The 18495-nt window shown below is 52.2% G+C and overlaps 57 non-coding genes across 57 annotated transcripts; 38 read left to right on the forward strand and 19 right to left on the reverse strand.

The window, feature by feature from the left end:
* Positions 1-205: 205 nt before the first annotated feature.
* Trnav-cac (transfer RNA valine (anticodon CAC)) lies at positions 206-278 on the forward strand. The gene has a single exon. It is a non-coding gene; the product is annotated as a tRNA-Val (tRNA).
* Positions 279-436: 158 nt separating this feature from the next.
* Positions 437-509, forward strand: Trnav-aac (transfer RNA valine (anticodon AAC)). The gene has a single exon. It is a non-coding gene; the product is annotated as a tRNA-Val (tRNA).
* Positions 510-704: 195 nt separating this feature from the next.
* Trnap-agg (transfer RNA proline (anticodon AGG)) lies at positions 705-776 on the reverse strand. Its single transcript has one exon. It is a non-coding gene; the product is annotated as a tRNA-Pro (tRNA).
* A 411-nt stretch (positions 777-1187) lies between these two features.
* On the forward strand, positions 1188-1260 carry Trnav-cac (transfer RNA valine (anticodon CAC)). The gene has a single exon. It is a non-coding gene; the product is annotated as a tRNA-Val (tRNA).
* A 158-nt stretch (positions 1261-1418) lies between these two features.
* Trnav-aac (transfer RNA valine (anticodon AAC)) lies at positions 1419-1491 on the forward strand. The gene has a single exon. It is a non-coding gene; the product is annotated as a tRNA-Val (tRNA).
* Positions 1492-1686: 195 nt separating this feature from the next.
* Positions 1687-1758, reverse strand: Trnap-agg (transfer RNA proline (anticodon AGG)). The gene has a single exon. It is a non-coding gene; the product is annotated as a tRNA-Pro (tRNA).
* A 390-nt stretch (positions 1759-2148) lies between these two features.
* Positions 2149-2221, forward strand: Trnav-cac (transfer RNA valine (anticodon CAC)). Its single transcript has one exon. It is a non-coding gene; the product is annotated as a tRNA-Val (tRNA).
* Positions 2222-2379: 158 nt separating this feature from the next.
* On the forward strand, positions 2380-2452 carry Trnav-aac (transfer RNA valine (anticodon AAC)). The gene has a single exon. It is a non-coding gene; the product is annotated as a tRNA-Val (tRNA).
* A 195-nt stretch (positions 2453-2647) lies between these two features.
* Trnap-agg (transfer RNA proline (anticodon AGG)) lies at positions 2648-2719 on the reverse strand. The gene has a single exon. It is a non-coding gene; the product is annotated as a tRNA-Pro (tRNA).
* Positions 2720-3109: 390 nt separating this feature from the next.
* On the forward strand, positions 3110-3182 carry Trnav-cac (transfer RNA valine (anticodon CAC)). Its single transcript has one exon. It is a non-coding gene; the product is annotated as a tRNA-Val (tRNA).
* A 158-nt stretch (positions 3183-3340) lies between these two features.
* On the forward strand, positions 3341-3413 carry Trnav-aac (transfer RNA valine (anticodon AAC)). Its single transcript has one exon. It is a non-coding gene; the product is annotated as a tRNA-Val (tRNA).
* Positions 3414-3608: 195 nt separating this feature from the next.
* Trnap-agg (transfer RNA proline (anticodon AGG)) lies at positions 3609-3680 on the reverse strand. The gene has a single exon. It is a non-coding gene; the product is annotated as a tRNA-Pro (tRNA).
* A 411-nt stretch (positions 3681-4091) lies between these two features.
* Trnav-cac (transfer RNA valine (anticodon CAC)) lies at positions 4092-4164 on the forward strand. Its single transcript has one exon. It is a non-coding gene; the product is annotated as a tRNA-Val (tRNA).
* A 158-nt stretch (positions 4165-4322) lies between these two features.
* Positions 4323-4395, forward strand: Trnav-aac (transfer RNA valine (anticodon AAC)). The gene has a single exon. It is a non-coding gene; the product is annotated as a tRNA-Val (tRNA).
* A 195-nt stretch (positions 4396-4590) lies between these two features.
* On the reverse strand, positions 4591-4662 carry Trnap-agg (transfer RNA proline (anticodon AGG)). The gene has a single exon. It is a non-coding gene; the product is annotated as a tRNA-Pro (tRNA).
* Positions 4663-5052: 390 nt separating this feature from the next.
* On the forward strand, positions 5053-5125 carry Trnav-cac (transfer RNA valine (anticodon CAC)). Its single transcript has one exon. It is a non-coding gene; the product is annotated as a tRNA-Val (tRNA).
* Positions 5126-5283: 158 nt separating this feature from the next.
* Trnav-aac (transfer RNA valine (anticodon AAC)) lies at positions 5284-5356 on the forward strand. The gene has a single exon. It is a non-coding gene; the product is annotated as a tRNA-Val (tRNA).
* Positions 5357-5551: 195 nt separating this feature from the next.
* On the reverse strand, positions 5552-5623 carry Trnap-agg (transfer RNA proline (anticodon AGG)). The gene has a single exon. It is a non-coding gene; the product is annotated as a tRNA-Pro (tRNA).
* A 411-nt stretch (positions 5624-6034) lies between these two features.
* Trnav-cac (transfer RNA valine (anticodon CAC)) lies at positions 6035-6107 on the forward strand. The gene has a single exon. It is a non-coding gene; the product is annotated as a tRNA-Val (tRNA).
* A 158-nt stretch (positions 6108-6265) lies between these two features.
* On the forward strand, positions 6266-6338 carry Trnav-aac (transfer RNA valine (anticodon AAC)). Its single transcript has one exon. It is a non-coding gene; the product is annotated as a tRNA-Val (tRNA).
* A 195-nt stretch (positions 6339-6533) lies between these two features.
* Trnap-agg (transfer RNA proline (anticodon AGG)) lies at positions 6534-6605 on the reverse strand. The gene has a single exon. It is a non-coding gene; the product is annotated as a tRNA-Pro (tRNA).
* Positions 6606-6995: 390 nt separating this feature from the next.
* Positions 6996-7068, forward strand: Trnav-cac (transfer RNA valine (anticodon CAC)). The gene has a single exon. It is a non-coding gene; the product is annotated as a tRNA-Val (tRNA).
* Positions 7069-7226: 158 nt separating this feature from the next.
* On the forward strand, positions 7227-7299 carry Trnav-aac (transfer RNA valine (anticodon AAC)). Its single transcript has one exon. It is a non-coding gene; the product is annotated as a tRNA-Val (tRNA).
* A 195-nt stretch (positions 7300-7494) lies between these two features.
* Trnap-agg (transfer RNA proline (anticodon AGG)) lies at positions 7495-7566 on the reverse strand. Its single transcript has one exon. It is a non-coding gene; the product is annotated as a tRNA-Pro (tRNA).
* A 411-nt stretch (positions 7567-7977) lies between these two features.
* Trnav-cac (transfer RNA valine (anticodon CAC)) lies at positions 7978-8050 on the forward strand. The gene has a single exon. It is a non-coding gene; the product is annotated as a tRNA-Val (tRNA).
* Positions 8051-8208: 158 nt separating this feature from the next.
* On the forward strand, positions 8209-8281 carry Trnav-aac (transfer RNA valine (anticodon AAC)). The gene has a single exon. It is a non-coding gene; the product is annotated as a tRNA-Val (tRNA).
* A 195-nt stretch (positions 8282-8476) lies between these two features.
* Positions 8477-8548, reverse strand: Trnap-agg (transfer RNA proline (anticodon AGG)). The gene has a single exon. It is a non-coding gene; the product is annotated as a tRNA-Pro (tRNA).
* A 390-nt stretch (positions 8549-8938) lies between these two features.
* Positions 8939-9011, forward strand: Trnav-cac (transfer RNA valine (anticodon CAC)). Its single transcript has one exon. It is a non-coding gene; the product is annotated as a tRNA-Val (tRNA).
* Positions 9012-9169: 158 nt separating this feature from the next.
* Trnav-aac (transfer RNA valine (anticodon AAC)) lies at positions 9170-9242 on the forward strand. The gene has a single exon. It is a non-coding gene; the product is annotated as a tRNA-Val (tRNA).
* Positions 9243-9437: 195 nt separating this feature from the next.
* Positions 9438-9509, reverse strand: Trnap-agg (transfer RNA proline (anticodon AGG)). Its single transcript has one exon. It is a non-coding gene; the product is annotated as a tRNA-Pro (tRNA).
* Positions 9510-9920: 411 nt separating this feature from the next.
* Positions 9921-9993, forward strand: Trnav-cac (transfer RNA valine (anticodon CAC)). Its single transcript has one exon. It is a non-coding gene; the product is annotated as a tRNA-Val (tRNA).
* A 158-nt stretch (positions 9994-10151) lies between these two features.
* Trnav-aac (transfer RNA valine (anticodon AAC)) lies at positions 10152-10224 on the forward strand. Its single transcript has one exon. It is a non-coding gene; the product is annotated as a tRNA-Val (tRNA).
* A 195-nt stretch (positions 10225-10419) lies between these two features.
* Positions 10420-10491, reverse strand: Trnap-agg (transfer RNA proline (anticodon AGG)). The gene has a single exon. It is a non-coding gene; the product is annotated as a tRNA-Pro (tRNA).
* Positions 10492-10881: 390 nt separating this feature from the next.
* Positions 10882-10954, forward strand: Trnav-cac (transfer RNA valine (anticodon CAC)). The gene has a single exon. It is a non-coding gene; the product is annotated as a tRNA-Val (tRNA).
* Positions 10955-11112: 158 nt separating this feature from the next.
* Positions 11113-11185, forward strand: Trnav-aac (transfer RNA valine (anticodon AAC)). The gene has a single exon. It is a non-coding gene; the product is annotated as a tRNA-Val (tRNA).
* A 195-nt stretch (positions 11186-11380) lies between these two features.
* On the reverse strand, positions 11381-11452 carry Trnap-agg (transfer RNA proline (anticodon AGG)). Its single transcript has one exon. It is a non-coding gene; the product is annotated as a tRNA-Pro (tRNA).
* Positions 11453-11863: 411 nt separating this feature from the next.
* Positions 11864-11936, forward strand: Trnav-cac (transfer RNA valine (anticodon CAC)). Its single transcript has one exon. It is a non-coding gene; the product is annotated as a tRNA-Val (tRNA).
* A 158-nt stretch (positions 11937-12094) lies between these two features.
* Trnav-aac (transfer RNA valine (anticodon AAC)) lies at positions 12095-12167 on the forward strand. The gene has a single exon. It is a non-coding gene; the product is annotated as a tRNA-Val (tRNA).
* A 195-nt stretch (positions 12168-12362) lies between these two features.
* Positions 12363-12434, reverse strand: Trnap-agg (transfer RNA proline (anticodon AGG)). Its single transcript has one exon. It is a non-coding gene; the product is annotated as a tRNA-Pro (tRNA).
* Positions 12435-12845: 411 nt separating this feature from the next.
* Trnav-cac (transfer RNA valine (anticodon CAC)) lies at positions 12846-12918 on the forward strand. The gene has a single exon. It is a non-coding gene; the product is annotated as a tRNA-Val (tRNA).
* A 158-nt stretch (positions 12919-13076) lies between these two features.
* Positions 13077-13149, forward strand: Trnav-aac (transfer RNA valine (anticodon AAC)). Its single transcript has one exon. It is a non-coding gene; the product is annotated as a tRNA-Val (tRNA).
* A 195-nt stretch (positions 13150-13344) lies between these two features.
* Trnap-agg (transfer RNA proline (anticodon AGG)) lies at positions 13345-13416 on the reverse strand. Its single transcript has one exon. It is a non-coding gene; the product is annotated as a tRNA-Pro (tRNA).
* Positions 13417-13806: 390 nt separating this feature from the next.
* Positions 13807-13879, forward strand: Trnav-cac (transfer RNA valine (anticodon CAC)). The gene has a single exon. It is a non-coding gene; the product is annotated as a tRNA-Val (tRNA).
* Positions 13880-14037: 158 nt separating this feature from the next.
* Positions 14038-14110, forward strand: Trnav-aac (transfer RNA valine (anticodon AAC)). Its single transcript has one exon. It is a non-coding gene; the product is annotated as a tRNA-Val (tRNA).
* A 195-nt stretch (positions 14111-14305) lies between these two features.
* On the reverse strand, positions 14306-14377 carry Trnap-agg (transfer RNA proline (anticodon AGG)). Its single transcript has one exon. It is a non-coding gene; the product is annotated as a tRNA-Pro (tRNA).
* A 411-nt stretch (positions 14378-14788) lies between these two features.
* On the forward strand, positions 14789-14861 carry Trnav-cac (transfer RNA valine (anticodon CAC)). The gene has a single exon. It is a non-coding gene; the product is annotated as a tRNA-Val (tRNA).
* Positions 14862-15019: 158 nt separating this feature from the next.
* Trnav-aac (transfer RNA valine (anticodon AAC)) lies at positions 15020-15092 on the forward strand. The gene has a single exon. It is a non-coding gene; the product is annotated as a tRNA-Val (tRNA).
* A 195-nt stretch (positions 15093-15287) lies between these two features.
* On the reverse strand, positions 15288-15359 carry Trnat-agu (transfer RNA threonine (anticodon AGU)). Its single transcript has one exon. It is a non-coding gene; the product is annotated as a tRNA-Thr (tRNA).
* Positions 15360-15749: 390 nt separating this feature from the next.
* Trnav-cac (transfer RNA valine (anticodon CAC)) lies at positions 15750-15822 on the forward strand. Its single transcript has one exon. It is a non-coding gene; the product is annotated as a tRNA-Val (tRNA).
* A 158-nt stretch (positions 15823-15980) lies between these two features.
* Positions 15981-16053, forward strand: Trnav-aac (transfer RNA valine (anticodon AAC)). Its single transcript has one exon. It is a non-coding gene; the product is annotated as a tRNA-Val (tRNA).
* A 195-nt stretch (positions 16054-16248) lies between these two features.
* On the reverse strand, positions 16249-16320 carry Trnap-agg (transfer RNA proline (anticodon AGG)). Its single transcript has one exon. It is a non-coding gene; the product is annotated as a tRNA-Pro (tRNA).
* A 411-nt stretch (positions 16321-16731) lies between these two features.
* Positions 16732-16804, forward strand: Trnav-cac (transfer RNA valine (anticodon CAC)). The gene has a single exon. It is a non-coding gene; the product is annotated as a tRNA-Val (tRNA).
* A 158-nt stretch (positions 16805-16962) lies between these two features.
* On the forward strand, positions 16963-17035 carry Trnav-aac (transfer RNA valine (anticodon AAC)). Its single transcript has one exon. It is a non-coding gene; the product is annotated as a tRNA-Val (tRNA).
* Positions 17036-17230: 195 nt separating this feature from the next.
* Trnap-agg (transfer RNA proline (anticodon AGG)) lies at positions 17231-17302 on the reverse strand. The gene has a single exon. It is a non-coding gene; the product is annotated as a tRNA-Pro (tRNA).
* A 390-nt stretch (positions 17303-17692) lies between these two features.
* Trnav-cac (transfer RNA valine (anticodon CAC)) lies at positions 17693-17765 on the forward strand. Its single transcript has one exon. It is a non-coding gene; the product is annotated as a tRNA-Val (tRNA).
* Positions 17766-17923: 158 nt separating this feature from the next.
* On the forward strand, positions 17924-17996 carry Trnav-aac (transfer RNA valine (anticodon AAC)). The gene has a single exon. It is a non-coding gene; the product is annotated as a tRNA-Val (tRNA).
* A 195-nt stretch (positions 17997-18191) lies between these two features.
* On the reverse strand, positions 18192-18263 carry Trnap-agg (transfer RNA proline (anticodon AGG)). The gene has a single exon. It is a non-coding gene; the product is annotated as a tRNA-Pro (tRNA).
* Between the last annotated feature and the right edge of the window lie 232 nt (positions 18264-18495).

Below are 18495 nucleotides of genomic sequence, written 5' to 3' on the forward strand. Positions count from 1 at the left end.
TATGACTTACAATCACGACTGCGGGAAAAACCGCTATCTCGTTAGGGGTGCTACGGCAGACAAACTCTCGAGCACCCGAAGACTTCTTGTGCCCTCGGCTGTAATGGTTTCCAGGCTGTCAAAAGAACCGTCGCGTGTGCATTCGCGGACGGGAGACAGGCTGAGGTAATTTCGAGGGAACGGGGATGGACTCCTCACGTCCGCAGTTTCCGTAGTGTAGCGGTTATCACGTCTGCTTCACACGCAGAAGGTCCCCGGTTCGATCCCGGGCGGGAACAGTATTTTCCTGAATATGTCGTATTGTACTCCAGTGAGCCACGACATGTGAGGATCTTCTGCATGTACCTTTGTTATGCAAGTAGCGCATTTATTTAATTTTTTAGTTACGATGACAACATCAGCACGAGTTGCCTCTAAGGTAAGGCGCACACAAGTAGTTTCCGTGGTGTAGCGGTTATCACGTCTGCCTAACACGCAGAAGGTCCCCGGTTCGATCCCGGGCGGAAACACTTTTTCATCATTAAAAACAAGACATAGTAACATGCATCTGCTTCCATCTGTACCCAAAAACCTTCGTAATCGCCTTCACACGTCGGATCAGAGTGTCAATTGCTCACATCAAATATGAAATTCATTTGATACTGCCGCCGAGCATTTTGCGTCGACTCAGCCACTCACGTGCGATCAGTTTGCACAAAACGCTAGGGCTCGTCCGGGATTTGAACACGGGACCTCCTGCACCCTAAGCAGGAATCATACCCCTAGACCAACGAGCCACCTGACATGGCGAATGACTATAATTTCAGTGCACTGGGTCCCTCGATGTGGTCCAGGGTGCTCTGGAAAGTCTCGTGTAGGCTGGCGGGATGGGGGCGGCGCGAATTCCCGCGGTCGGCGGCCTTCCTGGGCTATTGGTACCTTCATGTAGAGCTGCCGCTGGGCTCGCACTCCCTGCTGCTAAGAAAGTGATTGCTTTTGCTGCTATGACTTACAATCACGACTGCGGGAAAAACCGCTATCTCGTTAGGGGTGCTACGGCAGACAAACTCTCGAGCACCCGAAGACTTCTTGTGCCCTCGGCTGTAATGGTTTCCAGGCTGTCAAAAGAACCGTCGCGTGTGCATTCGCGGACGGGAGACAGGCTGAGGTAATTTCGAGGGAACGGGGATGGACTCCTCACGTCCGCAGTTTCCGTAGTGTAGCGGTTATCACGTCTGCTTCACACGCAGAAGGTCCCCGGTTCGATCCCGGGCGGGAACAGTATTTTCCTGAATATGTCGTATTGTACTCCAGTGAGCCACGACATGTGAGGATCTTCTGCATGTACCTTTGTTATGCAAGTAGCGCATTTATTTAATTTTTTAGTTACGATGACAACATCAGCACGAGTTGCCTCTAAGGTAAGGCGCACACAAGTAGTTTCCGTGGTGTAGCGGTTATCACGTCTGCCTAACACGCAGAAGGTCCCCGGTTCGATCCCGGGCGGAAACACTTTTTCATCATTAAAAACAAGACATAGTAACATGCATCTGCTTCCATCTGTACCCAAAAACCTTCGTAATCGCCTTCACACGTCGGATCAGAGTGTCAATTGCTCACATCAAATATGAAATTCATTTGATACTGCCGCCGAGCATTTTGCGTCGACTCAGCCACTCACGTGCGATCAGTTTGCACAAAACGCTAGGGCTCGTCCGGGATTTGAACCCGGGACCTCCTGCACCCTAAGCAGGAATCATACCCCTAGACCAACGAGCCACCTGACATGGCGAATGACTATAATTTCAGTGCACTGGGTCCCTCGATGTGGTCCAGGGTGCTCTGGAAAGTCTCGTGTAGGCTGGCGGGATGGGGGCGGCGCGAATTCCCGCGGTCGGCGGCCTTCCTGGGCTATTGGTACCTTCATGTAGAGCTGCCGCTGGGCTCGCACTCCCTGCTGCTGCTATGACTTACAATCACGACTGCGGGAAAAACCGCTATCTCGTTAGGGGTGCTACGGCAGACAAACTCTCGAGCACCCGAAGACTTCTTGTGCCCTCGGCTGTAATGGTTTCCAGGCTGTCAAAAGAACCGTCGCGTGTGCATTCGCGGACGGGAGACAGGCTGAGGTAATTTCGAGGGAACGGGGATGGACTCCTCACGTCCGCAGTTTCCGTAGTGTAGCGGTTATCACGTCTGCTTCACACGCAGAAGGTCCCCGGTTCGATCCCGGGCGGGAACAGTATTTTCCTGAATATGTCGTATTGTACTCCAGTGAGCCACGACATGTGAGGATCTTCTGCATGTACCTTTGTTATGCAAGTAGCGCATTTATTTAATTTTTTAGTTACGATGACAACATCAGCACGAGTTGCCTCTAAGGTAAGGCGCACACAAGTAGTTTCCGTGGTGTAGCGGTTATCACGTCTGCCTAACACGCAGAAGGTCCCCTGTTCGATCCCGGGCGGAAACACTTTTTCATCATTAAAAACAAGACATAGTAACATGCATCTGCTTCCATCTGTACCCAAAAACCTTCGTAATCGCCTTCACACGTCGGATCAGAGTGTCAATTGCTCACATCAAATATGAAATTCATTTGATACTGCCGCCGAGCATTTTGCGTCGACTCAGCCACTCACGTGCGATCAGTTTGCACAAAACGCTAGGGCTCGTCCGGGATTTGAACCCGGGACCTCCTGCACCCTAAGCAGGAATCATACCCCTAGACCAACGAGCCACCTGACATGGCGAATGACTATAATTTCAGTGCACTGGGTCCCTCGATGTGGTCCAGGGTGCTCTGGAAAGTCTCGTGTAGGCTGGCGGGATGGGGGCGGCGCGAATTCCCGCGGTCGGCGGCCTTCCTGGGCTATTGGTACCTTCATGTAGAGCTGCCGCTGGGCTCGCACTCCCTGCTGCTGCTATGACTTACAATCACGACTGCGGGAAAAACCGCTATCTCGTTAGGGGTGCTACGGCAGACAAACTCTCGAGCACCCGAAGACTTCTTGTGCCCTCGGCTGTAATGGTTTCCAGGCTGTCAAAAGAACCGTCGCGTGTGCATTCGCGGACGGGAGACAGGCTGAGGTAATTTCGAGGGAACGGGGATGGACTCCTCACGTCCGCAGTTTCCGTAGTGTAGCGGTTATCACGTCTGCTTCACACGCAGAAGGTCCCCGGTTCGATCCCGGGCGGGAACAGTATTTTCCTGAATATGTCGTATTGTACTCCAGTGAGCCACGACATGTGAGGATCTTCTGCATGTACCTTTGTTATGCAAGTAGCGCATTTATTTAATTTTTTAGTTACGATGACAACATCAGCACGAGTTGCCTCTAAGGTAAGGCGCACACAAGTAGTTTCCGTGGTGTAGCGGTTATCACGTCTGCCTAACACGCAGAAGGTCCCCGGTTCGATCCCGGGCGGAAACACTTTTTCATCATTAAAAACAAGACATAGTAACATGCATCTGCTTCCATCTGTACCCAAAAACCTTCGTAATCGCCTTCACACGTCGGATCAGAGTGTCAATTGCTCACATCAAATATGAAATTCATTTGATACTGCCGCCGAGCATTTTGCGTCGACTCAGCCACTCACGTGCGATCAGTTTGCACAAAACGCTAGGGCTCGTCCGGGATTTGAACCCGGGACCTCCTGCACCCTAAGCAGGAATCATACCCCTAGACCAACGAGCCACCTGACATGGCGAATGACTATAATTTCAGTGCACTGGGTCCCTCGATGTGGTCCAGGGTGCTCTGGAAAGTCTCGTGTAGGCTGGCGGGATGGGGGCGGCGCGAATTCCCGCGGTCGGCGGCCTTCCTGGGCTATTGGTACCTTCATGTAGAGCTGCCGCTGGGCTCGCACTCCCTGCTGCTAAGAAAGTGATTGCTTTTGCTGCTATGACTTACAATCACGACTGCGGGAAAAACCGCTATCTCGTTAGGGGTGCTACGGCAGACAAACTCTCGAGCACCCGAAGACTTCTTGTGCCCTCGGCTGTAATGGTTTCCAGGCTGTCAAAAGAACCGTCGCGTGTGCATTCGCGGACGGGAGACAGGCTGAGGTAATTTCGAGGGAACGGGGATGGACTCCTCACGTCCGCAGTTTCCGTAGTGTAGCGGTTATCACGTCTGCTTCACACGCAGAAGGTCCCCGGTTCGATCCCGGGCGGGAACAGTATTTTCCTGAATATGTCGTATTGTACTCCAGTGAGCCACGACATGTGAGGATCTTCTGCATGTACCTTTGTTATGCAAGTAGCGCATTTATTTAATTTTTTAGTTACGATGACAACATCAGCACGAGTTGCCTCTAAGGTAAGGCGCACACAAGTAGTTTCCGTGGTGTAGCGGTTATCACGTCTGCCTAACACGCAGAAGGTCCCCTGTTCGATCCCGGGCGGAAACACTTTTTCATCATTAAAAACAAGACATAGTAACATGCATCTGCTTCCATCTGTACCCAAAAACCTTCGTAATCGCCTTCACACGTCGGATCAGAGTGTCAATTGCTCACATCAAATATGAAATTCATTTGATACTGCCGCCGAGCATTTTGCGTCGACTCAGCCACTCACGTGCGATCAGTTTGCACAAAACGCTAGGGCTCGTCCGGGATTTGAACCCGGGACCTCCTGCACCCTAAGCAGGAATCATACCCCTAGACCAACGAGCCACGTGACATGGCGAATGACTATAATTTCAGTGCACTGGGTCCCTCGATGTGGTCCAGGGTGCTCTGGAAAGTCTCGTGTAGGCTGGCGGGATGGGGGCGGCGCGAATTCCCGCGGTCGGCGGCCTTCCTGGGCTATTGGTACCTTCATGTAGAGCTGCCGCTGGGCTCGCACTCCCTGCTGCTGCTATGACTTACAATCACGACTGCGGGAAAAACCGCTATCTCGTTAGGGGTGCTACGGCAGACAAACTCTCGAGCACCCGAAGACTTCTTGTGCCCTCGGCTGTAATGGTTTCCAGGCTGTCAAAAGAACCGTCGCGTGTGCATTCGCGGACGGGAGACAGGCTGAGGTAATTTCGAGGGAACGGGGATGGACTCCTCACGTCCGCAGTTTCCGTAGTGTAGCGGTTATCACGTCTGCTTCACACGCAGAAGGTCCCCGGTTCGATCCCGGGCGGGAACAGTATTTTCCTGAATATGTCGTATTGTACTCCAGTGAGCCACGACATGTGAGGATCTTCTGCATGTACCTTTGTTATGCAAGTAGCGCATTTATTTAATTTTTTAGTTACGATGACAACATCAGCACGAGTTGCCTCTAAGGTAAGGCGCACACAAGTAGTTTCCGTGGTGTAGCGGTTATCACGTCTGCCTAACACGCAGAAGGTCCCCGGTTCGATCCCGGGCGGAAACACTTTTTCATCATTAAAAACAAGACATAGTAACATGCATCTGCTTCCATCTGTACCCAAAAACCTTCGTAATCGCCTTCACACGTCGGATCAGAGTGTCAATTGCTCACATCAAATATGAAATTCATTTGATACTGCCGCCGAGCATTTTGCGTCGACTCAGCCACTCACGTGCGATCAGTTTGCACAAAACGCTAGGGCTCGTCCGGGATTTGAACACGGGACCTCCTGCACCCTAAGCAGGAATCATACCCCTAGACCAACGAGCCACCTGACATGGCGAATGACTATAATTTCAGTGCACTGGGTCCCTCGATGTGGTCCAGGGTGCTCTGGAAAGTCTCGTGTAGGCTGGCGGGATGGGGGCGGCGCGAATTCCCGCGGTCGGCGGCCTTCCTGGGCTATTGGTACCTTCATGTAGAGCTGCCGCTGGGCTCGCACTCCCTGCTGCTAAGAAAGTGATTGCTTTTGCTGCTATGACTTACAATCACGACTGCGGGAAAAACCGCTATCTCGTTAGGGGTGCTACGGCAGACAAACTCTCGAGCACCCGAAGACTTCTTGTGCCCTCGGCTGTAATGGTTTCCAGGCTGTCAAAAGAACCGTCGCGTGTGCATTCGCGGACGGGAGACAGGCTGAGGTAATTTCGAGGGAACGGGGATGGACTCCTCACGTCCGCAGTTTCCGTAGTGTAGCGGTTATCACGTCTGCTTCACACGCAGAAGGTCCCCGGTTCGATCCCGGGCGGGAACAGTATTTTCCTGAATATGTCGTATTGTACTCCAGTGAGCCACGACATGTGAGGATCTTCTGCATGTACCTTTGTTATGCAAGTAGCGCATTTATTTAATTTTTTAGTTACGATGACAACATCAGCACGAGTTGCCTCTAAGGTAAGGCGCACACAAGTAGTTTCCGTGGTGTAGCGGTTATCACGTCTGCCTAACACGCAGAAGGTCCCCGGTTCGATCCCGGGCGGAAACACTTTTTCATCATTAAAAACAAGACATAGTAACATGCATCTGCTTCCATCTGTACCCAAAAACCTTCGTAATCGCCTTCACACGTCGGATCAGAGTGTCAATTGCTCACATCAAATATGAAATTCATTTGATACTGCCGCCGAGCATTTTGCGTCGACTCAGCCACTCACGTGCGATCAGTTTGCACAAAACGCTAGGGCTCGTCCGGGATTTGAACCCGGGACCTCCTGCACCCTAAGCAGGAATCATACCCCTAGACCAACGAGCCACCTGACATGGCGAATGACTATAATTTCAGTGCACTGGGTCCCTCGATGTGGTCCAGGGTGCTCTGGAAAGTCTCGTGTAGGCTGGCGGGATGGGGGCGGCGCGAATTCCCGCGGTCGGCGGCCTTCCTGGGCTATTGGTACCTTCATGTAGAGCTGCCGCTGGGCTCGCACTCCCTGCTGCTGCTATGACTTACAATCACGACTGCGGGAAAAACCGCTATCTCGTTAGGGGTGCTACGGCAGACAAACTCTCGAGCACCCGAAGACTTCTTGTGCCCTCGGCTGTAATGGTTTCCAGGCTGTCAAAAGAACCGTCGCGTGTGCATTCGCGGACGGGAGACAGGCTGAGGTAATTTCGAGGGAACGGGGATGGACTCCTCACGTCCGCAGTTTCCGTAGTGTAGCGGTTATCACGTCTGCTTCACACGCAGAAGGTCCCCGGTTCGATCCCGGGCGGGAACAGTATTTTCCTGAATATGTCGTATTGTACTCCAGTGAGCCACGACATGTGAGGATCTTCTGCATGTACCTTTGTTATGCAAGTAGCGCATTTATTTAATTTTTTAGTTACGATGACAACATCAGCACGAGTTGCCTCTAAGGTAAGGCGCACACAAGTAGTTTCCGTGGTGTAGCGGTTATCACGTCTGCCTAACACGCAGAAGGTCCCCGGTTCGATCCCGGGCGGAAACACTTTTTCATCATTAAAAACAAGACATAGTAACATGCATCTGCTTCCATCTGTACCCAAAAACCTTCGTAATCGCCTTCACACGTCGGATCAGAGTGTCAATTGCTCACATCAAATATGAAATTCATTTGATACTGCCGCCGAGCATTTTGCGTCGACTCAGCCACTCACGTGCGATCAGTTTGCACAAAACGCTAGGGCTCGTCCGGGATTTGAACCCGGGACCTCCTGCACCCTAAGCAGGAATCATACCCCTAGACCAACGAGCCACCTGACATGGCAAATGACTATAATTTCAGTGCACTGGGTCCCTCGATGTGGTCCAGGGTGCTCTGGAAAGTCTCGTGTAGGCTGGCGGGATGGGGGCGGCGCGAATTCCCGCGGTCGGCGGCCTTCCTGGGCTATTGGTACCTTCATGTAGAGCTGCCGCTGGGCTCGCACTCCCTGCTGCTAAGAAAGTGATTGCTTTTGCTGCTATGACTTACAATCACGACTGCGGGAAAAACCGCTATCTCGTTAGGGGTGCTACGGCAGACAAACGCTCGAGCACCCGAAGACTTCTTGTGCCCTCGGCTGTAATGGTTTCCAGGCTGTCAAAAGAACCGTCGCGTGTGCATTCGCGGACGGGAGACAGGCTGAGGTAATTTCGAGGGAACGGGGATGGACTCCTCACGTCCGCAGTTTCCGTAGTGTAGCGGTTATCACGTCTGCTTCACACGCAGAAGGTCCCCGGTTCGATCCCGGGCGGGAACAGTATTTTCCTGAATATGTCGTATTGTACTCCAGTGAGCCACGACATGTGAGGATCTTCTGCATGTACCTTTGTTATGCAAGTAGCGCATTTATTTAATTTTTTAGTTACGATGACAACATCAGCACGAGTTGCCTCTAAGGTAAGGCGCACACAAGTAGTTTCCGTGGTGTAGCGGTTATCACGTCTGCCTAACACGCAGAAGGTCCCCGGTTCGATCCCGGGCGGAAACACTTTTTCATCATTAAAAACAAGACATAGTAACATGCATCTGCTTCCATCTGTACCCAAAAACCTTCGTAATCGCCTTCACACGTCGGATCAGAGTGTCAATTGCTCACATCAAATATGAAATTCATTTGATACTGCCGCCGAGCATTTTGCGTCGACTCAGCCACTCACGTGCGATCAGTTTGCACAAAACGCTAGGGCTCGTCCGGGATTTGAACCCGGGACCTCCTGCACCCTAAGCAGGAATCATACCCCTAGACCAACGAGCCACCTGACATGGCGAATGACTATAATTTCAGTGCACTGGGTCCCTCGATGTGGTCCAGGGTGCTCTGGAAAGTCTCGTGTAGGCTGGCGGGATGGGGGCGGCGCGAATTCCCGCGGTCGGCGGCCTTCCTGGGCTATTGGTACCTTCATGTAGAGCTGCCGCTGGGCTCGCACTCCCTGCTGCTGCTATGACTTACAATCACGACTGCGGGAAAAACCGCTATCTCGTTAGGGGTGCTACGGCAGACAAACTCTCGAGCACCCGAAGACTTCTTGTGCCCTCGGCTGTAATGGTTTCCAGGCTGTCAAAAGAACCGTCGCGTGTGCATTCGCGGACGGGAGACAGGCTGAGGTAATTTCGAGGGAACGGGGATGGACTCCTCACGTCCGCAGTTTCCGTAGTGTAGCGATTATCACGTCTGCTTCACACGCAGAAGGTCCCCGGTTCGATCCCGGGCGGGAACAGTATTTTCCTGAATATGTCGTATTGTACTCCAGTGAGCCACGACATGTGAGGATCTTCTGCATGTACCTTTGTTATGCAAGTAGCGCATTTATTTAATTTTTTAGTTACGATGACAACATCAGCACGAGTTGCCTCTAAGGTAAGGCGCACACAAGTAGTTTCCGTGGTGTAGCGGTTATCACGTCTGCCTAACACGCAGAAGGTCCCCGGTTCGATCCCGGGCGGAAACACTTTTTCATCATTAAAAACAAGACATAGTAACATGCATCTGCTTCCATCTGTACCCAAAAACCTTCGTAATCGCCTTCACACGTCGGATCAGAGTGTCAATTGCTCACATCAAATATGAAATTCATTTGATACTGCCGCCGAGCATTTTGCGTCGACTCAGCCACTCACGTGCGATCAGTTTGCACAAAACGCTAGGGCTCGTCCGGGATTTGAACCCGGGACCTCCTGCACCCTAAGCAGGAATCATACCCCTAGACCAACGAGCCACCTGACATGGCGAATGACTATAATTTCAGTGCACTGGGTCCCTCGATGTGGTCCAGGGTGCTCTGGAAAGTCTCGTGTAGGCTGGCGGGATGGGGGCGGCGCGAATTCCCGCGGTCGGCGGCCTTCCTGGGCTATTGGTACCTTCATGTAGAGCTGCCGCTGGGCTCGCACTCCCTGCTGCTAAGAAAGTGATTGCTTTTGCTGCTATGACTTACAATCACGACTGCGGGAAAAACCGCTATCTCGTTAGGGGTGCTACGGCAGACAAACGCTCGAGCACCCGAAGACTTCTTGTGCCCTCGGCTGTAATGGTTTCCAGGCTGTCAAAAGAACCGTCGCGTGTGCATTCGCGGACGGGAGACAGGCTGAGGTAATTTCGAGGGAACGGGGATGGACTCCTCACGTCCGCAGTTTCCGTAGTGTAGCGGTTATCACGTCTGCTTCACACGCAGAAGGTCCCCGGTTCGATCCCGGGCGGGAACAGTATTTTCCTGAATATGTCGTATTGTACTCCAGTGAGCCACGACATGTGAGGATCTTCTGCATGTACCTTTGTTATGCAAGTAGCGCATTTATTTAATTTTTTAGTTACGATGACAACATCAGCACGAGTTGCCTCTAAGGTAAGGCGCACACAAGTAGTTTCCGTGGTGTAGCGGTTATCACGTCTGCCTAACACGCAGAAGGTCCCCGGTTCGATCCCGGGCGGAAACACTTTTTCATCATTAAAAACAAGACATAGTAACATGCATCTGCTTCCATCTGTACCCAAAAACCTTCGTAATCGCCTTCACACGTCGGATCAGAGTGTCAATTGCTCACATCAAATATGAAATTCATTTGATACTGCCGCCGAGCATTTTGCGTCGACTCAGCCACTCACGTGCGATCAGTTTGCACAAAACGCTAGGGCTCGTCCGGGATTTGAACCCAGGACCTCCTGCACCCTAAGCAGGAATCATACCCCTAGACCAACGAGCCACCTGACATGGCGAATGACTATAATTTCAGTGCACTGGGTCCCTCGATGTGGTCCAGGGTGCTCTGGAAAGTCTCGTGTAGGCTGGCGGGATGGGGGCGGCGCGAATTCCCGCGGTCGGCGGCCTTCCTGGGCTATTGGTACCTTCATGTAGAGCTGCCGCTGGGCTCGCACTCCCTGCTGCTGCTATGACTTACAATCACGACTGCGGGAAAAACCGCTATCTCGTTAGGGGTGCTACGGCAGACAAACTCTCGAGCACCCGAAGACTTCTTGTGCCCTCGGCTGTAATGGTTTCCAGGCTGTCAAAAGAACCGTCGCGTGTGCATTCGCGGACGGGAGACAGGCTGAGGTAATTTCGAGGGAACGGGGATAGACTCCTCACGTCCGCAGTTTCCGTAGTGTAGCGGTTATCACGTCTGCTTCACACGCAGAAGGTCCCCGGTTCGATCCCGGGCGGGAACAGTATTTTCCTGAATATGTCGTATTGTACTCCAGTGAGCCACGACATGTGAGGATCTTCTGCATGTACCTTTGTTATGCAAGTAGCGCATTTATTTAATTTTTTAGTTACGATGACAACATCAGCACGAGTTGCCTCTAAGGTAAGGCGCACACAAGTAGTTTCCGTGGTGTAGCGGTTATCACGTCTGCCTAACACGCAGAAGGTCCCCGGTTCGATCCCGGGCGGAAACACTTTTTCATCATTAAAAACAAGACATAGTAACATGCATCTGCTTCCATCTGTACCCAAAAACCTTCGTAATCGCCTTCACACGTCGGATCAGAGTGTCAATTGCTCACATCAAATATGAAATTCATTTGATACTGCCGCCGAGCATTTTGCGTCGACTCAGCCACTCACGTGCGATCAGTTTGCACAAAACGCTAGGGCTCGTCCGGGATTTGAACACGGGACCTCCTGCACCCTAAGCAGGAATCATACCCCTAGACCAACGAGCCACCTGACATGGCGAATGACTATAATTTCAGTGCACTGGGTCCCTCGATGTGGTCCAGGGTGCTCTGGAAAGTCTCGTGTAGGCTGGCGGGATGGGGGCGGCGCGAATTCCCGCGGTCGGCGGCCTTCCTGGGCTATTGGTACCTTCATGTAGAGCTGCCGCTGGGCTCGCACTCCCTGCTGCTAAGAAAGTGATTGCTTTTGCTGCTATGACTTACAATCACGACTGCGGGAAAAACCGCTATCTCGTTAGGGGTGCTACGGCAGACAAACGCTCGAGCACCCGAAGACTTCTTGTGCCCTCGGCTGTAATGGTTTCCAGGCTGTCAAAAGAACCGTCGCGTGTGCATTCGCGGACGGGAGACAGGCTGAGGTAATTTCGAGGGAACGGGGATGGACTCCTCACGTCCGCAGTTTCCGTAGTGTAGCGGTTATCACGTCTGCTTCACACGCAGAAGGTCCCCGGTTCGATCCCGGGCGGGAACAGTATTTTCCTGAATATGTCGTATTGTACTCCAGTGAGCCACGACATGTGAGGATCTTCTGCATGTACCTTTGTTATGCAAGTAGCGCATTTATTTAATTTTTTAGTTACGATGACAACATCAGCACGAGTTGCCTCTAAGGTAAGGCGCACACAAGTAGTTTCCGTGGTGTAGCGGTTATCACGTCTGCCTAACACGCAGAAGGTCCCCGGTTCGATCCCGGGCGGAAACACTTTTTCATCATTAAAAACAAGACATAGTAACATGCATCTGCTTCCATCTGTACCCAAAAACCTTCGTAATCGCCTTCACACGTCGGATCAGAGTGTCAATTGCTCACATCAAATATGAAATTCATTTGATACTGCCGCCGAGCATTTTGCGTCGACTCAGCCACTCACGTGCGATCAGTTTGCACAAAACGCTAGGGCTCGTCCGGGATTTGAACCCAGGACCTCCTGCACCCTAAGCAGGAATCATACCCCTAGACCAACGAGCCACCTGACATGGCGAATGACTATAATTTCAGTGCACTGGGTCCCTCGATGTGGTCCAGGGTGCTCTGGAAAGTCTCGTGTAGGCTGGCGGGATGGGGGCGGCGCGAATTCCCGCGGTCGGCGGCCTTCCTGGGCTATTGGTACCTTCATGTAGAGCTGCCGCTGGGCTCGCACTCCCTGCTGCTAAGAAAGTGATTGCTTTTGCTGCTATGACTTACAATCACGACTGCGGGAAAAACCGCTATCTCGTTAGGGGTGCTACGGCAGACAAACTCTCGAGCACCCGAAGACTTCTTGTGCCCTCGGCTGTAATGGTTTCCAGGCTGTCAAAAGAACCGTCGCGTGTGCATTCGCGGACGGGAGACAGGCTGAGGTAATTTCGAGGGAACGGGGATGGACTCCTCACGTCCGCAGTTTCCGTAGTGTAGCGGTTATCACGTCTGCTTCACACGCAGAAGGTCCCCGGTTCGATCCCGGGCGGGAACAGTATTTTCCTGAATATGTCGTATTGTACTCCAGTGAGCCACGACATGTGAGGATCTTCTGCATGTACCTTTGTTATGCAAGTAGCGCATTTATTTAATTTTTTAGTTACGATGACAACATCAGCACGAGTTGCCTCTAAGGTAAGGCGCACACAAGTAGTTTCCGTGGTGTAGCGGTTATCACGTCTGCCTAACACGCAGAAGGTCCCCGGTTCGATCCCGGGCGGAAACACTTTTTCATCATTAAAAACAAGACATAGTAACATGCATCTGCTTCCATCTGTACCCAAAAACCTTCGTAATCGCCTTCACACGTCGGATCAGAGTGTCAATTGCTCACATCAAATATGAAATTCATTTGATACTGCCGCCGAGCATTTTGCGTCGACTCAGCCACTCACGTGCGATCAGTTTGCACAAAACGCTAGGGCTCGTCCGGGATTTGAACCCGGGACCTCCTGCACCCTAAGCAGGAATCATACCCCTAGACCAACGAGCCACCTGACATGGCGAATGACTATAATTTCAGTGCACTGGGTCCCTCGATGTGGTCCAGGGTGCTCTGGAAAGTCTCGTGTAGGCTGGCGGGATGGGGGCGGCGCGAATTCCCGCGGTCGGCGGCCTTCCTGGGCTATTGGTACCTTCATGTAGAGCTGCCGCTGGGCTCGCACTCCCTGCTGCTGCTATGACTTACAATCACGACTGCGGGAAAAACCGCTATCTCGTTAGGGGTGCTACGGCAGACAAACTCTCGAGCACCCGAAGACTTCTTGTGCCCTCGGCTGTAATGGTTTCCAGGCTGTCAAAAGAACCGTCGCGTGTGCATTCGCGGACGGGAGACAGGCTGAGGTAATTTCGAGGGAACGGGGATGGACTCCTCACGTCCGCAGTTTCCGTAGTGTAGCGGTTATCACGTCTGCTTCACACGCAGAAGGTCCCCGGTTCGATCCCGGGCGGGAACAGTATTTTCCTGAATATGTCGTATTGTACTCCAGTGAGCCACGACATGTGAGGATCTTCTGCATGTACCTTTGTTATGCAAGTAGCGCATTTATTTAATTTTTTAGTTACGATGACAACATCAGCACGAGTTGCCTCTAAGGTAAGGCGCACACAAGTAGTTTCCGTGGTGTAGCGGTTATCACGTCTGCCTAACACGCAGAAGGTCCCCGGTTCGATCCCGGGCGGAAACACTTTTTCATCATTAAAAACAAGACATAGTAACATGCATCTGCTTCCATCTGTACCCAAAAACCTTCGTAATCGCCTTCACACGTCGGATCAGAGTGTCAATTGCTCACATCAAATATGAAATTCATTTGATACTGCCGCCGAGCATTTTGCGTCGACTCAGCCACTCACGTGCGATCAGTTTGCACAAAACGCTAGGGCTCGTCCGGGATTTGAACCCGGGACCTCCTGCACCCTAAGCAGGAATCATACCCCTAGACCAACGAGCCACGTGACATGGCGAATGACTATAATTTCAGTGCACTGGGTCCCTCGATGTGGTCCAGGGTGCTCTGGAAAGTCTCGTGTAGGCTGGCGGGATGGGGGCGGCGCGAATTCCCGCGGTCGGCGGCCTTCCTGGGCTATTGGTACCTTCATGTAGAGCTGCCGCTGGGCTCGCACTCCCTGCTGCTAAGAAAGTGATTGCTTTTGCTGCTATGACTTACAATCACGACTGCGGGAAAAACCGCTATCTCGTTAGGGGTGCTACGGCAGACAAACGCTCGAGCACCCGAAGACTTCTTGTGCCCTCGGCTGTAATGGTTTCCAGGCTGTCAAAAGAACCGTCGCGTGTGCATTCGCGGACGGGAGACAGGCTGAGGTAATTTCGAGGGAACGGGGATGGACTCCTCACGTCCGCAGTTTCCGTAGTGTAGCGGTTATCACGTCTGCTTCACACGCAGAAGGTCCCCGGTTCGATCCCGGGCGGGAACAGTATTTTCCTGAATATGTCGTATTGTACTCCAGTGAGCCACGACATGTGAGGATCTTCTGCATGTACCTTTGTTATGCAAGTAGCGCATTTATTTAATTTTTTAGTTACGATGACAACATCAGCACGAGTTGCCTCTAAGGTAAGGCGCACACAAGTAGTTTCCGTGGTGTAGCGGTTATCACGTCTGCCTAACACGCAGAAGGTCCCCGGTTCGATCCCGGGCGGAAACACTTTTTCATCATTAAAAACAAGACATAGTAACATGCATCTGCTTCCATCTGTACCCAAAAACCTTCGTAATCGCCTTCACACGTCGGATCAGAGTGTCAATTGCTCACATCAAATATGAAATTCATTTGATACTGCCGCCGAGCATTTTGCGTCGACTCAGCCACTCACGTGCGATCAGTTTGCACAAAACGCTAGGGCTCGTCCGGGATTTGAACCCAGGACCTCCTGCACACTAAGCAGGAATCATACCCCTAGACCAACGAGCCACCTGACATGGCGAATGAATATAATTTCAGTGCACTGGGTCCCTCGATGTGGTCCAGGGTGCTCTGGAAAGTCTCGTGTAGGCTGGCGGGATGGGGGCGGCGCGAATTCCCGCGGTCGGCGGCCTTCCTGGGCTATTGGTACCTTCATGTAGAGCTGCCGCTGGGCTCGCACTCCCTGCTGCTGCTATGACTTACAATCACGACTGCGGGAAAAACCGCTATCTCGTTAGGGGTGCTACGGCAGACAAACTCTCGAGCACCCGAAGACTTCTTGTGCCCTCGGCTGTAATGGTTTCCAGGCTGTCAAAAGAACCGTCGCGTGTGCATTCGCGGACGGGAGACAGGCTGAGGTAATTTCGAGGGAACGGGGATAGACTCCTCACGTCCGCAGTTTCCGTAGTGTAGCGGTTATCACGTCTGCTTCACACGCAGAAGGTCCCCGGTTCGATCCCGGGCGGGAACAGTATTTTCCTGAATATGTCGTATTGTACTCCAGTGAGCCACGACATGTGAGGATCTTCTGCATGTACCTTTGTTATGCAAGTAGCGCATTTATTTAATTTTTTAGTTACGATGACAACATCAGCACGAGTTGCCTCTAAGGTAAGGCGCACACAAGTAGTTTCCGTGGTGTAGCGGTTATCACGTCTGCCTAACACGCAGAAGGTCCCCGGTTCGATCCCGGGCGGAAACACTTTTTCATCATTAAAAACAAGACATAGTAACATGCATCTGCTTCCATCTGTACCCAAAAACCTTCGTAATCGCCTTCACACGTCGGATCAGAGTGTCAATTGCTCACATCAAATATGAAATTCATTTGATACTGCCGCCGAGCATTTTGCGTCGACTCAGCCACTCACGTGCGATCAGTTTGCACAAAACGCTAGGGCTCGTCCGGGATTTGAACACGGGACCTCCTGCACCCTAAGCAGGAATCATACCCCTAGACCAACGAGCCACCTGACATGGCGAATGACTATAATTTCAGTGCACTGGGTCCCTCGATGTGGTCCAGGGTGCTCTGGAAAGTCTCGTGTAGGCTGGCGGGATGGGGGCGGCGCGAATTCCCGCGGTCGGCGGCCTTCCTGGGCTATTGGTACCTTCATGTAGAGCTGCCGCTGGGCTCGCACTCCCTGCTGCTAAGAAAGTGATTGCTTTTGCTGCTATGACTTACAATCACGACTGCGGGAAAAACCGCTATCTCGTTAGGGGTGCTACGGCAGACAAACTCTCGAGCACCCGAAGACTTCTTGTGCCCTCGGCTGTAATGGTTTCCAGGCTGTCAAAAGAACCGTCGCGTGTGCATTCGCGGACGGGAGAGAGGCTGAGGTAATTTCGAGGGAACGGGGATGGACTCCTCACGTCCGCAGTTTCCGTAGTGTAGCGGTTATCACGTCTGCTTCACACGCAGAAGGTCCCCGGTTCGATCCCGGGCGGGAACAGTATTTTCCTGAATATGTCGTATTGTACTCCAGTGAGCCACGACATGTGAGGATCTTCTGCATGTACCTTTGTTATGCAAGTAGCGCATTTATTTAATTTTTTAGTTACGATGACAACATCAGCACGAGTTGCCTCTAAGGTAAGGCGCACACAAGTAGTTTCCGTGGTGTAGCGGTTATCACGTCTGCCTAACACGCAGAAGGTCCCCGGTTCGATCCCGGGCGGAAACACTTTTTCATCATTAAAAACAAGACATAGTAACATGCATCTGCTTCCATCTGTACCCAAAAACCTTCGTAATCGCCTTCACACGTCGGATCAGAGTGTCAATTGCTCACATCAAATATGAAATTCATTTGATACTGCCGCCGAGCATTTTGCGTCGACTCAGCCACTCACGTGCGATCAGTTTGCACAAAACGCTAGGGCTCGTCCGGGATTTGAACCCAGGACCTCCTGCACCCTAAGCAGGAATCATACCCCTAGACCAACGAGCCACCTGACATGGCGAATGACTATAATTTCAGTGCACTGGGTCCCTCGATGTGGTCCAGGGTGCTCTGGAAAGTCTCGTGTAGGCTGGCGGGATGGGGGCGGCGCGAATTCCCGCGGTCGGCGGCCTTCCTGGGCTATTGGTACCTTCATGTAGAGCTGCCGCTGGGCTCGCACTCCCTGCTGCTGCTATGACTTACAATCACGACTGCGGGAAAAACCGCTATCTCGTTAGGGGTGCTACGGCAGACAAACTCTCGAGCACCCGAAGACTTCTTGTGCCCTCGGCTGTAATGGTTTCCAGGCTGTCAAAAGAACCGTCGCGTGTGCATTCGCGGACGGGAGACAGGCTGAGGTAATTTCGAGGGAACGGGGATAGACTCCTCACGTCCGCAGTTTCCGTAGTGTAGCGGTTATCACGTCTGCTTCACACGCAGAAGGTCCCCGGTTCGATCCCGGGCGGGAACAGTATTTTCCTGAATATGTCGTATTGTACTCCAGTGAGCCACGACATGTGAGGATCTTCTGCATGTACCTTTGTTATGCAAGTAGCGCATTTATTTAATTTTTTAGTTACGATGACAACATCAGCACGAGTTGCCTCTAAGGTAAGGCGCACACAAGTAGTTTCCGTGGTGTAGCGGTTATCACGTCTGCCTAACACGCAGAAGGTCCCCGGTTCGATCCCGGGCGGAAACACTTTTTCATCATTAAAAACAAGACATAGTAACATGCATCTGCTTCCATCTGTACCCAAAAACCTTCGTAATCGCCTTCACACGTCGGATCAGAGTGTCAATTGCTCACATCAAATATGAAATTCATTTGATACTGCCGCCGAGCATTTTGCGTCGACTCAGCCACTCACGTGCGATCAGTTTGCACAAAACGCTAGGGCTCGTCCGGGATTTGAACCCAGGACCTCCTGCACCCTAAGCAGGAATCATACCCCTAGACCAACGAGCCACCTGACATGGCGAATGACTATAATTTCAGTGCACTGGGTCCCTCGATGTGGTCCAGGGTGCTCTGGAAAGTCTCGTGTAGGCTGGCGGGATGGGGGCGGCGCGAATTCCCGCGGTCGGCGGCCTTCCTGGGCTATTGGTACCTTCATGTAGAGCTGCCGCTGGGCTCGCACTCCCTGCTGCTGCTATGACTTACAATCACGACTGCGGGAAAAACCGCTATCTCGTTAGGG

This window comes from Schistocerca gregaria, chromosome 2 (assembly GCF_023897955.1).
Source record: "Schistocerca gregaria isolate iqSchGreg1 chromosome 2, iqSchGreg1.2, whole genome shotgun sequence".
NCBI classification, from domain to species: Eukaryota; Metazoa; Arthropoda; class Insecta; order Orthoptera; family Acrididae; genus Schistocerca; species Schistocerca gregaria.